The 13,952-nt window shown below is 44.3% G+C and overlaps 1 protein-coding gene across 13 annotated transcripts in view; it reads right to left on the reverse strand.

The window, feature by feature from the left end:
* The window catches only part of SCAI (suppressor of cancer cell invasion), a 166,576-nt gene that overhangs the window by 107,640 nt on the left and 44,984 nt on the right, over positions 1-13,952 (reverse strand). For 2 of the 13 annotated variants that reach the window (XM_051837933.2, XM_051838159.2), the window contains one exon: positions 2,084-2,109. The exons of 9 other annotated variants lie outside the window; for them this stretch is intronic. The gene's annotated coding sequence lies outside the window, so the exon portion shown is untranslated. Of the gene's footprint in view, positions 1-2,083; positions 2,218-13,952 lie in introns of all 13 variants that reach the window. 2 more of the 13 variants (XM_051837982.2, XM_051838210.2) reach the window with 1 other exon arrangement.

Raw genomic sequence — 13,952 nt, forward strand, 5'->3', positions numbered from 1 at the left:
CTCACACGTGAGGCTAAACACTTGCTCTAGGAGGTAGTAATATTTTTTAAAGGTGCATCTAACTTCTTTATTATAGGAGGTAGTAACTTTTTAAGCAATATAGAAGTTACTAAACTGACTTAAGTGCCACCATCTACAAAAAACTTTTTTTGGATCACCCTTGTCAGAAAAAAAATTGTTTTTCTCTGAACTCTTAACTGACTTTACACATAGAGCTCAGCTGCCTTGCATCAGTTTCTGGGGTCCATTCATTGCTGTGACGGCACCACGTCACTGTGTGCGGTCCCTTCTTCCTCAGAGCACCCTGCGAAAGGGCCATGAACAGCGTTCCCAGAAGACTCCAGAATCTGGACTGATCACAGGCAGACTGTTCTAGAAGCTGGAGACACTGTGCATGTGAGCATGTGTGTGTGTGTGTGTGTGCGTGTGCAAGTGAGAGACAGAGAATGTAAGATAGCAAACATGGCCAGAAGTAAGGAAAAGTGACCAAGGCAGGGACTTGAGACTCTCCCAAAGTCGCAAGGGTTTCTCAAGCGTCTAGGAGGGAATGCCAAATAACCGGCATTACAAGCATGCAAAAATGGTGCACGTTCAATCTTCTGAGAAAGAAATCCACCATCTGATTGGCCTAGTGGAACAGGAGGAGCTGGGAAGGATTTTTCTGAAGACAAAGAAAACCCTTAAAATTTAAGAGCCTTAGCCAGACTTCTGATTAAAAAAAAAAAAAAAAGAAAGAAAACCAGATTAATTTATCAGGAGACTCCCAGTGGAGCAGGGTGCATTCTGCAAAAGATATATTTGGAGGCAACATGGCAGAGTGGTTGGGAGCACTGGTGTCAAACTGCCTACGTTCAGATCCTGGCTCTGCCACTCACCACTCAAATAGAGCTGCGTGGTCTTAGCTAAGTTACTTAACTTGTGCCTTGACGTCCCCATATGCAACACGAGAACAATAATAGGATCTGCTTCTTAGGACTGTCAGGAAATCAAATGATTCATTCGCCATCTAAACGGGACAATTCTATGAACTAAAAGGGACACTTAATGATAAAATCTGGACTGTGCAAAAACTCAAAGTGTACCAGGCAAATCAGGACATATGGTCACCACATAAATAAGTGTTAGAAGTAAAAAACCGGGGCCAGTGTTGTGGCACAGCAGGTTAAGCTGCGCCTGTGACACCGGCATCCCATATGGATACCAGTTTGTGTCCTGGCTGCTCCACTTCCAATCTAGCTCCCTGCTAATGCGCCTGGGAAAGCAGTGGTAGATGGTCCAAGTACTTTGGCCCCTGTACCCATGTGCCAGACCTGGAAGAAGCTCCTGGCTCCTGACTGGTCCAGCTTATGCTGTTGCGACCATTTGGGGAGTGAACCAATGATGGAAGATTCTCTCTCTCTCTTTCTGTAACTCTGTTTTTCAAATAAATAAGTAAATCTTAAAAAAAAAAAAAGTAAAAAAAGAAAAAAAAAAAAACACAAACTAAGCCAGGCCAGCGTTATAGTACAGCAGGATAAGCTGTCACCAGCATCCCATATCCCATGTGAGCTCTACTTTCAGTGCAGCTCTCTGCCATGCCTAGAAAAATCAGCAGAAGTGGCCCAAGTACAGGGACACCTGTCACCCACATGGGATGAGGTTTCAGGATCCTGACTTGAGCCTGGCCCAGCCCCAGGTAATGCAGGCCAGCAGATGGAAGATCTCTCTCTCTTATCATTTCAAATAAATAAAATAAATCTTAAAAAAAGAAGTAAGTGAAGAAAGCAAAATTCCAAGCTTCAGTCCTTTATATAGAAACCACCTATAAGTTCAGACACCAAATGTCAACATCTGAATTATCCTCTCACCCATGCGCATGTTAGACCTAAGTAAACATACCTAGCTTTTTTGGGTAAATAAATGCTAAATGGCAGTTGAGTTGAGTGATATGCCCATCAACCTTGAAGCAAGATTGCCTCAGTATTGGCACCAAGCATCCAGCAAATACTAAGGATGTGCTAATGGCATCGGGCAGGAAGTTGGTAAAATGTGGCCCTCAGGAAGCCCACCTCCAATTAAGTGAGGAACTCCGCCAGGTACATACCCCTAAGTAGTGCCCACAGGCCAGTGCTGCAGCAAAGCAGGAGAACATGTCGGGAAAACATTGGAAAAGATGAGAAAGGCAGTTAGGAAGAGACATCAAGTATTCCAAGGCATCTCCAGATAGGTTAAGACATTCTAAAAAGGTAAAACAAAATTAGCATAAAGTATTTGTAGCACATGGCTGTTGTTTGGCCTAGGTTGCATCCATTTCTCTCTGTAAAATTAGTGCTCTTTCATTTTATATATTCTCATATGAAACAAAAAGCCCAACCAGGAAGAGCTCATACAGAAAGAGGGGAAAGGGGAGAGAATTAACCAGGGAAACTGATAACCCTGTGTGTGTGACAATGGCTCCTGGGGCTGGTGCTGTGGCAGAGCAGGTTAAAGCCCCAACCTGCAGCGCCAGCATCCCATATGATACCGGTTTGAATCCCGGCTACTCCACTTCAGATCCAGCTCTCTGCTAACGAGTCTGGGAAAGCAGTGGAAGATGGCCCAAGTCCTTGGGCCCCTGCACCCCATGTGGGAGACCCAGAAGAAGAAGTTCCTGGGTTCAGATCAGCCCAGCTCTGTCTGGCCATTGCTGCCATTTGGGGAGTGAATCAACAGATGGAAGACCTCCCTCCCTCTCTCTCTCTCTCTGGAAGACCTCTCTGTCTCTTTCTCTCTCTACCTTTCTCTGTAACTCTTTCAAATAAATAAAATAAATATGTCTTCTTAAAAAAAAAAGTCTTCATGTTTTAGAGATGCATGCTGACATATTGACAGAGCATATTTACAAGCATTTAGCCCAGTGGTTAGGACACGTGAATTCCGCAGTGGAGTGCCTGGGTTTGACAGCTGGCTTCGGCTCCTGACTCTTGCTTCCTGTTAATGGGCAGTGGTGATGGCTCAAGCACTGGGTTCCTGCCACCTACCTGGGAGACCTGAGTTGAGTTCTCAGCTCCTGCCTCCAGTCCCAGCCCAGCTCCAGCTGCTGCAGGCATTTAGAGATTGAACTAACAGAAGGGGGCGTGCTCTCTCTCTGTGTCTCTCCAATTAAAAAAGAAAAAAGGTGCTATTTATAGATAAAATGATGTGATGCCTGAGATATATGCTTCAAAATACTCAGGATGAGGTAAGCTGCTGTGGATATACAGGAAATAAAACTGGTCATGATTGGGCAATTATTATTTAATTTAATTTGTGTTTTCATAAGAAAAAGGAGTTTTTTTTAGTACATCTCTATAGTAGGGTCCCAATTTTATAAACTCATTTCCATTTTATCTGTGTTCACCTAATGCTAATAATTATGGTTATTTCTGCATGGTGAGTTTTGAAATAGCTTTATTACTTCATCTTTAAACTTTCTACACTGTTTGAATTCAAAAATAATAGTTGTGTGTTGCTTCCCTCAAAATGATACGTATATTTACTTAATTTATATTTATTTTATTTCACTTATTTGAAAGGCAGAGAGACAAAGACACAGTAAAAAAAAAAAAAAACCCCAACTGCTGGTTCACTCCCCAAATGCCCACAACAGCTGGGCCTGGGCCAGGCCAAAGACAGGAGCCAGGTCTCCCAGGGATCAGAGGCAGAGCCAGGATTGAAACTCAGGAACTCGGATACGTGGTGTGGGCATCCACGCGGAATCATAGCAACGGCGTGCCTACTCTGCTCTCTTGTTCCTAATTCCATTACTAGTGCTCTACTTGGAGTTCAGACCACCTCAAGTAGATAAATGAATTTTGCTGCTGTAGATACAATGATTCAGTAAAAATATATTGCTTCTGACACTTCTCTTCTTTTATCCATTTTCAAAGCCTGACACTACAAACCTTAAGCTATATATAGCACTAAAATCTTAAGAATATGGCAGAAAGCAGGGTAAGGTTATGTAATCCAATCTTCTTAAAATGTACTACTCAACCTTTGGTCAAATTAGCCCCAAAACATGCCCCAAAGTAGAGGAACCCATTGAGAGATGAAAGTGCAAAGGATAATGTAATTATGGGCTAGCTTCTTACCACTCAGAATGACATCTACAGGCCAGCGGCATCAGCATCACCCTACGCTCAATAGAAAGGCAGACCTACTAAACCAGAATCTGCATTCTAACAGCTCTCTAGATGATTTCTAAGCATATTAAACATGAGAAACAGGGATTTGGCTATTTTTATACAAACTTGCTTTAAGCTGAAATTAATTGGGTTGTATTTTTTTTAGAAACCTTTTATTAAATGACTATAAATTTCATGAGTACATCTTTAGGAATACACTGATGGGCTGTATTATAATATAGGAAATAAGTTTCTTTCGGAGGGAGGGAATGATAGATGTTTTAACTACCCTTACTTGAACATTACTCTATTTTTACAATATTGAAACATCTTGTTGTATCTCATAAACATGTACAGGTATTATGTGCCACTTAATATTTTTAAAGTAATTATGAATATATATATACATACTTATAATTTCTGTCTATAAAATGATTCATTAAATGGCCATCGGGAAGATATAATCATATTTAAATCACAGACTAGAATTAATAATAGCAAGCTCAGGATGAAATGTTTATGTAATCTTTAAAAATGGCATACCAGTGTTTACTTTTCATTTTCTTTACTTTTTAGTATAGTAGGTAACGTGACCATTATGTACTCTCAGGCTTGTTTTTGGATTTTTCAAGAAATTCTCCTAGAGGCAGGCATTTGGCATTAGGAAGAGACATCAAGTATTCCAATCCCATGCACAGTGCCCGGGTTTGAGCCCTGCCTCAACTCCCAATTCTCGCTTCCTATCAATGCACAACTGGGAGATGATGGCTCCAATTGCTGGATCCCTGCCACCTGTGTGGGATACTCAGGTTGAAGGGAATAAGCTCCTTATGCTTCAGGGGATGAAAAAAAAAAAAAAAACTGTAAGATTACAGATTAGCCAGAGAGTAAGAGAAAAATTAATGGATTCCACCTTCAACACCACCCCAAAGAACTACTTAAAATCTCACAAAGCTAATCTCTACAAAGAAAGAAACATGATATAGCTTATAAAATCAAACTGAGAAATCCAAAGACTCATTTATAAGGGATTCTTCCCATTAAGAAAGAATTCTCTCTCTGGATAAAGAATAAAGCTAGTCTGAATAGCATAAAGTTACAGTTCCTGAACAGAATTGATAATCCTGGAAAATTCTTTGTAAGATTTATTTATTTGAAAGGTAGAGTGACAGAGAGGGGGAGACACAGAGACCTGCTGGCTCACACTCCAAATGGCCACAAAGGCCAGGGTCGGACCAGGCAGAAGCCAGGAGCTAGGAGCCTCTTTCAGGTCTCCCACGTGGGTGGCAGGAACCCAAGTACTGGGCCATTCTCTACAGCTTTCCCTGACACATTAGCAGGGAACTGGATCAGAAGTGGAGCAGCCAAGATTCAAACTGGCACATCGGAAGCAGATACAGATATCTGGGACTTACTCTCAGCTATGAAATGGGAGGAATGAGAGGCCATATTTTTTAAAACTACTCTAGCCATTCCTGATGATTACTCCATTTGAAAATCACTTTCCTAGGGGTATTAAAAATGATCATGTTTTCTCATTTTTTAAAAATAATGGATATTCATTTGACCTACTTCAAATAACCGATATGTAAACTGCTACCATACAGGACTAATGAGTGCTGGAACACAAAGCTCAGATGACAGCTGGTCCGTGTATTATCAGTTAACTACACTTAGAAAGAAGCGGGTTAGCTGAGCTGGCAGCAATCACTAGTGCCTTGAAGGAAACGAATCATTTGGGAATGCCGAGCCATCCCGCAGCTCTAGGATGACATCAACCAACAACTCCCCTCTGCACCACCGTGTGCACCGTGGACATTTTCCTTAGATGATCACTGCCGACTTGTCTGAAATATCCGCTGCACAAGTTCCACTTCTTGTGCTAGTGAAGACTGCACAAAGACGCCTAGAAAAGCCCAGATTTCAAGAAAGAAAGAAGAAAAGTCGGAGAGGAGGGAGGAAGGAAGATTGTTCCGCAGACAACAATCTTAGCAGCCTCTTTTGGAATGCTCCATGAATCTGACTGCCTTTCCCTCGCCCCTGTCGCTATCCTAATCCACTGCGGAGCTTCAAGACTCATTCTCCCTTCCTCCACTCTTGGATTCCCGCTTTATTCTGGACACAGCAGCCAGAGTGATCTTTTAGACTTATGTATTATTTTTATTTATTTGAGAGACAGAGAGACCTCTCACCTGCTGGTTCACCCCTCAAAGCCCTGCCAGAGGTGGGACCACGTGGAAGCCAGGAGCCAGGAACTCAATCCAGATCTCCGACATGGGTGGCAGGGACCCATCACCTGCAGTCCCCCAGCGTGTGCGTTTCTCAGGTAATTGGAGCCAACAGCAGAGTCAGCAGGTGCTCTCAGGCACTCTGATATTGGATGCAGGAGTCCCCAAGAGGTGGTGCCGAACACCCGCTCCCAGCACGACCTCTGTCAAGGACTTTGAGATGGAACAGTGACTCCAGAAAGGAGAGGTTCAGAAACCATTCTTCCAACAGCAGCGACAGGAGGGCTCGGCAATGCATCTGGGCCAAGTCCCCCATGGCTTTGGCAGTGATTCCGGACCTTTGAGTCCATGGGTTCCTGCCTTTTCCTGAACCAGATTCTCCAGCCTTCCCATCAGCGCTGGGGGGTACTTGACTGTCTTCCACACATTCCTTTCCTGTTCAAGTTGGCAGGAGTTAGGTTTGTAATTTTCAATCAACAACCCTTCCTGGAACAATGCCATGCCTTTATTAAAAAAAAAGACATAAAACTCACCAGGTTTAACCTTCCAAAATGTTTATAATTAAAAAGCAGCAATTCTAGACATCATTCACCATCACTCATCTTTTGAAAACAGCTTTCAAAGTCAACAATTAGCTTTATTTATTACTTAATTAAATACAACCTTCTACCTGCTCTATGCTTGGATCTGGGCAGCAAAAAATGGCTATAGAAACTCACACAGTCACACTAACTCGTCTCACTTTCAGTTCACAGCTACAGACAGACACACCCAGTGTATTTTCTGAGTCTACTCACTCGTGGCTTTTCTAGAACACTATTTCACACGTTCTGTCTCCTCCAACATCCAATATCATGTTCCCCCCTCCTCACTTTCCAGCTGATGGCAACTGTTTTAGATGCCACTGAAAACCGGAAGCAATCAGTGCGGGTCTTTCGTATGTAGCCAGCCACCTCTGTACCACATACTTCTATCTGCAGTCATATATGTTACTCTGTCTTCTCTTAACCGTAAAACCAACTCCTCCACTTATGTATTCAGCTTTCATATCCCCTTCAGCCAGGCAACTGTTCTCTTCCTACAAGATCACCAGTTGTCCCCTCTCTACGGGTAACATCAGCACACAACAACTGCGTTATCTGCCAACTTAAAAATTCTTCTTTCCTCTTTCATGCTGGTTCCCTACCTTCCTTCACAGCATGATTCTTTTTTATTTTATTGTTTATTTATTTATTTGAGATTATTTGAGAGGCAGTTAGAGACAGAGAGAGACAGAGAGCTCTTCAAACCACTGGTTCACTCTCCAAATAGCTGCAATGGCCAGAGTTGGACCAATCCAAAGGCAAGAGCCAGGAGCTTCCTCCAGGTTTCCCACTCAGGTGCAGGGACCCAAGCACTTGGGCCATCTTCCACGGCTTTGCCAGAGAGCTGGACAGGAAGAGGAGTAGCTGGGACACAAATCAGTGCCCATATGGGATGCCAGCGCCACAGGCAGAGGCTTAGCCCACTGCGCCACAGCGCCAGCCCCCACAGCATGACTCTTAAAGACTTGTCTGAATGGCTGTATCCACTTTGTCTCCCATTTTCTCATGAATATACATTGGTACATTCGGATCCCACCCCATCTTTCCAGGAAGCACTGCTTGTCAATACTAATGATCTCCATAAAGATAAATCCAATGGGCAATTCTCAGTCTTTGTGTTATGTTACCTATCAAGAGCAATGGACACAGCTGATCAATTTACTCTTCTCAATACACTCCTATTTGCCTTTTTTTTTTTTTTTAAGATTTCTTTATTTGAAAGGCAGTGTTACAGAGAGAGAGGGAGAGAGAGACAAAGAGAAATAGGAGAGATCTTCTGTCCGATGGTTCACTACCCTGGGGCCAGGCCAAAAGCCAGGAGACTGGAACTCCTTCCAGGGCTCCCATGTGAATATAGGAGCCCAAGAACTTGGGCCATTTTCCATTGCTTTCCCAGGTACATTAGCAGGGGGCTGGATCGGAAGCGGAGCAGCTGGGACACAGATGGGGACTCCTGGTTTGTTGTAGGCTGTGGCTTAACCCACTGTACCACAATGCTGAACGCCTATCCCCTATTTCTCCTTTTACTTCACTGGCTCCTCCTCCTTAAGTCTCCACTGGTAGTTCACCTCATGACCCAACCACAACTGCTGGAATGCCCTGTGGCTCAGACCTCTACACATTCCATAAATGACAGCACACACTCTCATGGCTTCTAATACCAACACCACGCTGGACCTATGCCCTGAATTACAGCCTCCATTTTCCAACCTCTTATTAGACATCTCCATCAGTTTACCACATCCAAAACTGAATCCCAGACACAGTCTCCTACTTTGAACTGCACAGAAGGCCAATCAGGATAAACACTATTCTCTTTTGCATTCACATGTGGCCATGTAACTAAATCATGGCCAATGAGATTTGAGCAGAAATATGTATGTCACTCCAGAATTTTCCTTAGGGGAATGGATGCGTCCTCTTCCCCCAGACATCTCTCCCCTTTTCCTAATGGGAATTTGGACATAATCCTGAACATCGCAGATGCACATGTGGACAGTAACTCAGTGAGGGCAGAGCAGCAAGACAGAAGGAGCCTGATCTCTGTGGAGCCACCATACTATCCCCAGACAGCTTAAACTGGACGATGACAAGAACTATACCTCTAGCTTGTTTAAGTCCCTGTAACTTGGGTGACAGCTGCAGGTGCTGTCGGGGCTCTGCTGCCTTCTTCCAACCCCAGGCTCTCACCAGCAGGCCACCAGTATTTCCTGGGTATTGACTCATACCTCCCCCCAAGGGCGGGCCCTTGCGCATTGACTGACAGGTATGGAAATCCAAAGGCTCCACCTTCTTCCTCAGGTCCCCAAGAGGAAGTTCCAGAACTCCCCTGCAGGACTGAGCAAAAGCTGTCCCTCTTGGAGGTTTGGCTTGATAGTGTATTATTCCTTGGCCTCCAGCCTCCTTCTCTCACCCCCACTCCACTCCTTACCAGGTTTCCCTGAAACTCTTCCTAGTAAGTCATTTTCCCCTGAATCCTTTTTTCAAGTTCTGTTTCTGGGAATGCACTATGAGGCAGTGTTGAAAATTTTTCACCCCACTGAATTTTTGTCCCAAGACCATGAAGAATGAGGCACATGGACAACAAAGAGTGAGCAAAGCAAAGGAAGTGAGTGAAAGTTGGGAGGGGTCCCGAGAGGGGTTGCTGGTGAAGCTTCCTGTCTAACGGGTTTTAAGTGAGGGGACTTTCCCTGTGTTAATAAGGTGAAAATCTTCTATTCTTAATTGGGCCACTCAGGGAGCAGCTGCTAGAATCTTCTTTTTGCACAGATGTGCTAATGAAGTGAACATTAAAGCCCTCAGCTCAGAGGTCAGGGCCAGAGTACCTCATCTTGCACAGGCGGAGTTGGCAGAGTGCTCCAACAGTTCCAAAGTGGTCAGGTTCTCCAGCTGGTACAACATCATCTGACGATTGCCTGATCCTTCCTGGGGTCTCCCAATCCCTCTCTACCTGCATGTATTAAGAATGTCTGTCTCAGGGGCCAGAGACGTGGCCTAAGAGGTTAAGCCCCTGCCTGAGATACCTCATCACATACGGATGCCAGTTCAAGTCCTGATTGCTCTGCTTCCAATACAGCTCCCTCTCGTGCACCTGCGAAGGCAGCTGTCTGGGCCCCTGCTAACCACACTGGGGACCCGGATGAAACTCCCAGCTCCTGGCTTTGGCCTGGCTCAGCTCTGGCCATTATGGCCATCTGGGGAGTGAAACAGCAGGTGGAAGGTCTCTCTGTGTGTCTGTCCCTCTCTCTTTTTCACTCTGACTTTCAAATAAATAACTATTATTTTTTAATGTTTGTTTCCTGTCTCCATTAGTAGTACCCTACTTCCCTAACATTCCCTAAGGCTCCTCATAGTCAACAACTATACACCCCTCCAAATCTTCTCTTTACAAAATCAAACATAATTCTCTAAAATGCAAACAGAGCTATATCATATAAACCACACAACGTGGCTTTTTTACTTAAAATATTTCATGGACAACATCCCATGGCAATCATATATACATATAAATCATTATTTTTTAAAACATATGATCACCTAAAATTTAAAGACCTAAATATATTACCAACATTTTTGGAGGAAGTGAAGGAATTTAAAAAGATGGGGATTTTTTAGCTCATCCTTGTAGTTCTGTTCATCAATAAAAAAACAAAGATTATAATATATATACATTGAGTTCTAAGAACAATAAAAGAAGCATTAAAATTTTTGCTAAAAGTAGAAAAAGTACATTATTCTTTTGGTTCTTTAAACTTCTTAAAAGACTGAATACATTTTATATATATATATAATCTTCAGTACATTAATATTTAAGTATATAAAGACAGTGACACATATAAAAATATCAAGATGTTCTTCAAGTCTTGTGGTTTAAGAAGACAGGAGAAAGAAGAATTGTATGAAAGTCTAACAACTTGAGAAGTTTGATGTTTCTAAGAAATATCTTTTTGCTATTGACAAAATATAGTCGGGGGGGGGGGGGGCGGCACTGTGGCAGAGGAGGTTAATCCTCCACCTGCAGTGTCGGCATCCCATATGGGCACTGGTTCTGTCCCGGTTGCTCCTCTTCCCATCCAGCTTTCTGCTGTGGTCTGGGAAAGCAGTAGAAGATGGCCCAAGTGCTTGGGCCCCTGCACCCTCATGGGAGACGGGAAGAAGCACCTGGCTTCTGGCTTTGGATCGGCACAGCTCCAGCCGTTGCAGCCATTTGGGGAGTGAACCAATGGAAGGAAGACATTTCTCTCTGTCTCTCCCTCTCACTGTCAATAACTCTGTCAAATAAATAAATAAAATCTTTTAAAAAGTAAATAAATATTTAAAAAACATAGTCTGGATATTTCAGAAAGGTATATTGCTTGAATTATACCTACATCTCAAGGAAGAAGAGACTATATAAGTAGATGTATAACACTCTTGAATGAGGAGACTTTTAATCTCATTTGGAACTGTTCAATATGACGTAACAAATACTTTGGCGAGTGAATAACCTATGACAGCATAATTTAAGATGCTAAGATGAGGCATCTGCACTAATTAGCTTCTTGTTCCTACAATTTAATAGCGAAGATAGCTATTAGGAAGGAGGAAGGTTTATTTTGGCTCATAGCTTTGAAGTTTCACAGTCCAAGATCAGGCGAGCTCCATTCGGCTACCCAGTTAGGCCAGTGCATGGCAGAGGTAGCGTGTGTGCTGAGAAAGGAACATGAGCCGGTGCCGCGGCTCAATAGGCTAATCCTCCGCCTTGCGGTGCCGGTACACTGGGTTCTAGTCCCGGTCGGGGCACCGGATTCTGTCCTGGTTGCCCCTCTTCCAGGCCAGCTCTCTGCTGTGGCCCGGGAAGGCAGTGGAGGATGGCCCAAGTGCTTGGGTCCTGCACCCCATGGGAGACCAGGAGAAGCACCTGGCTCCTGCCTTTGGATCAGCGCGGTGCGCCGGCCGCGGCAGCCATTGGAGGGTGAACCAACGGCAAAGAAAGACCTTTCTCTCTGTCTCTCTCTCTCACTGTCCACTCTGCTGTCAAAAAAAAAAAAAAAAAAAGAAAAGAAAAGAAAACGAACAGCTAGGACCAACTCAACTGTTGTAACCAACCCTCTCTGAGAACTTCCCTCCAAGGGCATGTCCCCGACTGACCTCAGGACATTCCACTGGGCCCTCCTCCTAGACACCATTAACTGGATCAAGCCTCCACCTTCCAGCTCCACCAAACCATGACTTTGAGATTTAAACACCTGCATGAGTACGGGTACCATGGCAGCCAGATGTACTCACACTGTGGGCAGATTAAGAAATGGAGATCAGATTTGGAGGAAACTTCCAAGACGGTGTTTTTCCTATTTGCACACTGCGAAGGGAAGACTCTAATCTAGTTATTAAACCTTCACTCGGTCTGCGGTAATAGTTACTGTGCCAAAAGCAATTACACAGGCTAGAATCAGAGATGTGAGGGTTTTGTTGCTCGTTTAGTAGAAGTCAGATAATTCCTGGGTTTGTGTATATGTGCCCTTTTAGCTTAATCTCTCCCACATGTTTGGGGGAGTGGTTAAGTTGCCTCTTGAGACATCTGCATGCCTTATCAGAGTGCCTGGTTTGAGTTCCAGCTACTCCGCTTCCCATGCGGCCTCCTGCTAATGCAAATCCCAGCAGGCAGGAAATGACAGCTCAAATACTTGGGTCCCTGCCACCACATAAGAGACCCAGATTGAGTTCCAGGCTCCTGGCTCAGCCTGGCCTAGTCTTGGCTATTATTGGCATTTAGGGAGTGAATAAGCAGAAACAAGATCTCTCTGTGTCTGTCTCTTTCTCTTTGTCTTTCAATATAATAAAAATAAACAAATTTAAAAATTAAAAAAACTGGGGCTGGCACTGTGACATAGTAGGCTAAGTCTCCACCTGTGGCGCCAGCATCCCATCTGGGCGCCACTTCACGTCCCAGCTGCTCCTCTTACGATTCAGCTCTCTGCTATGGCCTGGGAAAGCAGTGGAAGATGGCCCAAATGCTGGCTCAGCTCCAGCCATTGCGGCCATCTGGGGAGTGACAGTGGGTGGAAGATCTCTCTCTCTGTCTCTTCCTCTCTCTATCTGTAGCTCCACCTCTCAAAGAAACAAATATAATATTTTTAAAAAATTTAAAAATTGTCTCCATCCTGTTTCAACATCCTTTTGATTGGCAAAATCATAGAATAAGAAAATAACAAGGGGTGGACATTTAGCCTAGTAGTTAAGATGCTAGTTAAAGGTCTGGCACGTAGTACAGTGGGTAAAGCCACAGGCTGGAACACTGGCATCCAATATAGGCACCAGTTCAATCCTGGCTGCTCAACTTCCAGTCCAGCTCCCTGCTAATGCACCTGGGAAAGCAGTGGAAAATGACCCAAGTGCTTGGGTCCTTGCCACCCACACTGGAGACCTGGATGGAGTTTCAGGCTCCTGGCTTTGGCTTGGCCCAGTCCCAGCCATTGGGGGTTGGTTATTTAGGGAGTAAACCAGGAGATAGAAGAACCCTCTCTTTCTCTTACCCTCTGTAACTCTGCCTTTCAAATCCAGAAATAAAGAAAGAAGGAAGGAAGGAATGTAGGGAGGTAAAGACACAGCCGATGGCCCCAGCATCCCGTATGGGCACCAGTTCAAGTCTCAGCTGCTCCTGGTTCCTAGCTTCAGATCAGCCCAGCCTTGGCCATTGTAGCCATTTGGGGTAAACCAGAAGTTGGAAGACCTCTCTCTGTCTCTCCCTTTCTCTCTCTTTCTGTAACTTTGTCTTTCAGATAAATAAATAAATCTTTAAAAGGACAGAAGAAAGGGAGGGGGTAAGGAGGGAGGGAAGGGAGAAGGGAGGAGGGGGAGAGGGGAGGAAGGGAGAGAGGGAGGAGGAGGACAGGCTTCCCAGCGCCCACTGTCTCCTGTCACACTCCAGCAGTCCCAGGCCCCTCTCAGACTCAGCACAGGCAGGTGGGCCTATTCAGAGGCAGTTAATAATCAGAAACATTGTGGCTGGCATTGTGGCTTGGCAAGTAAAGCCA

Source organism: Oryctolagus cuniculus, chromosome 1 (genome assembly GCF_964237555.1).
Source record: "Oryctolagus cuniculus chromosome 1, mOryCun1.1, whole genome shotgun sequence".
NCBI classification, from domain to species: Eukaryota; Metazoa; Chordata; class Mammalia; order Lagomorpha; family Leporidae; genus Oryctolagus; species Oryctolagus cuniculus.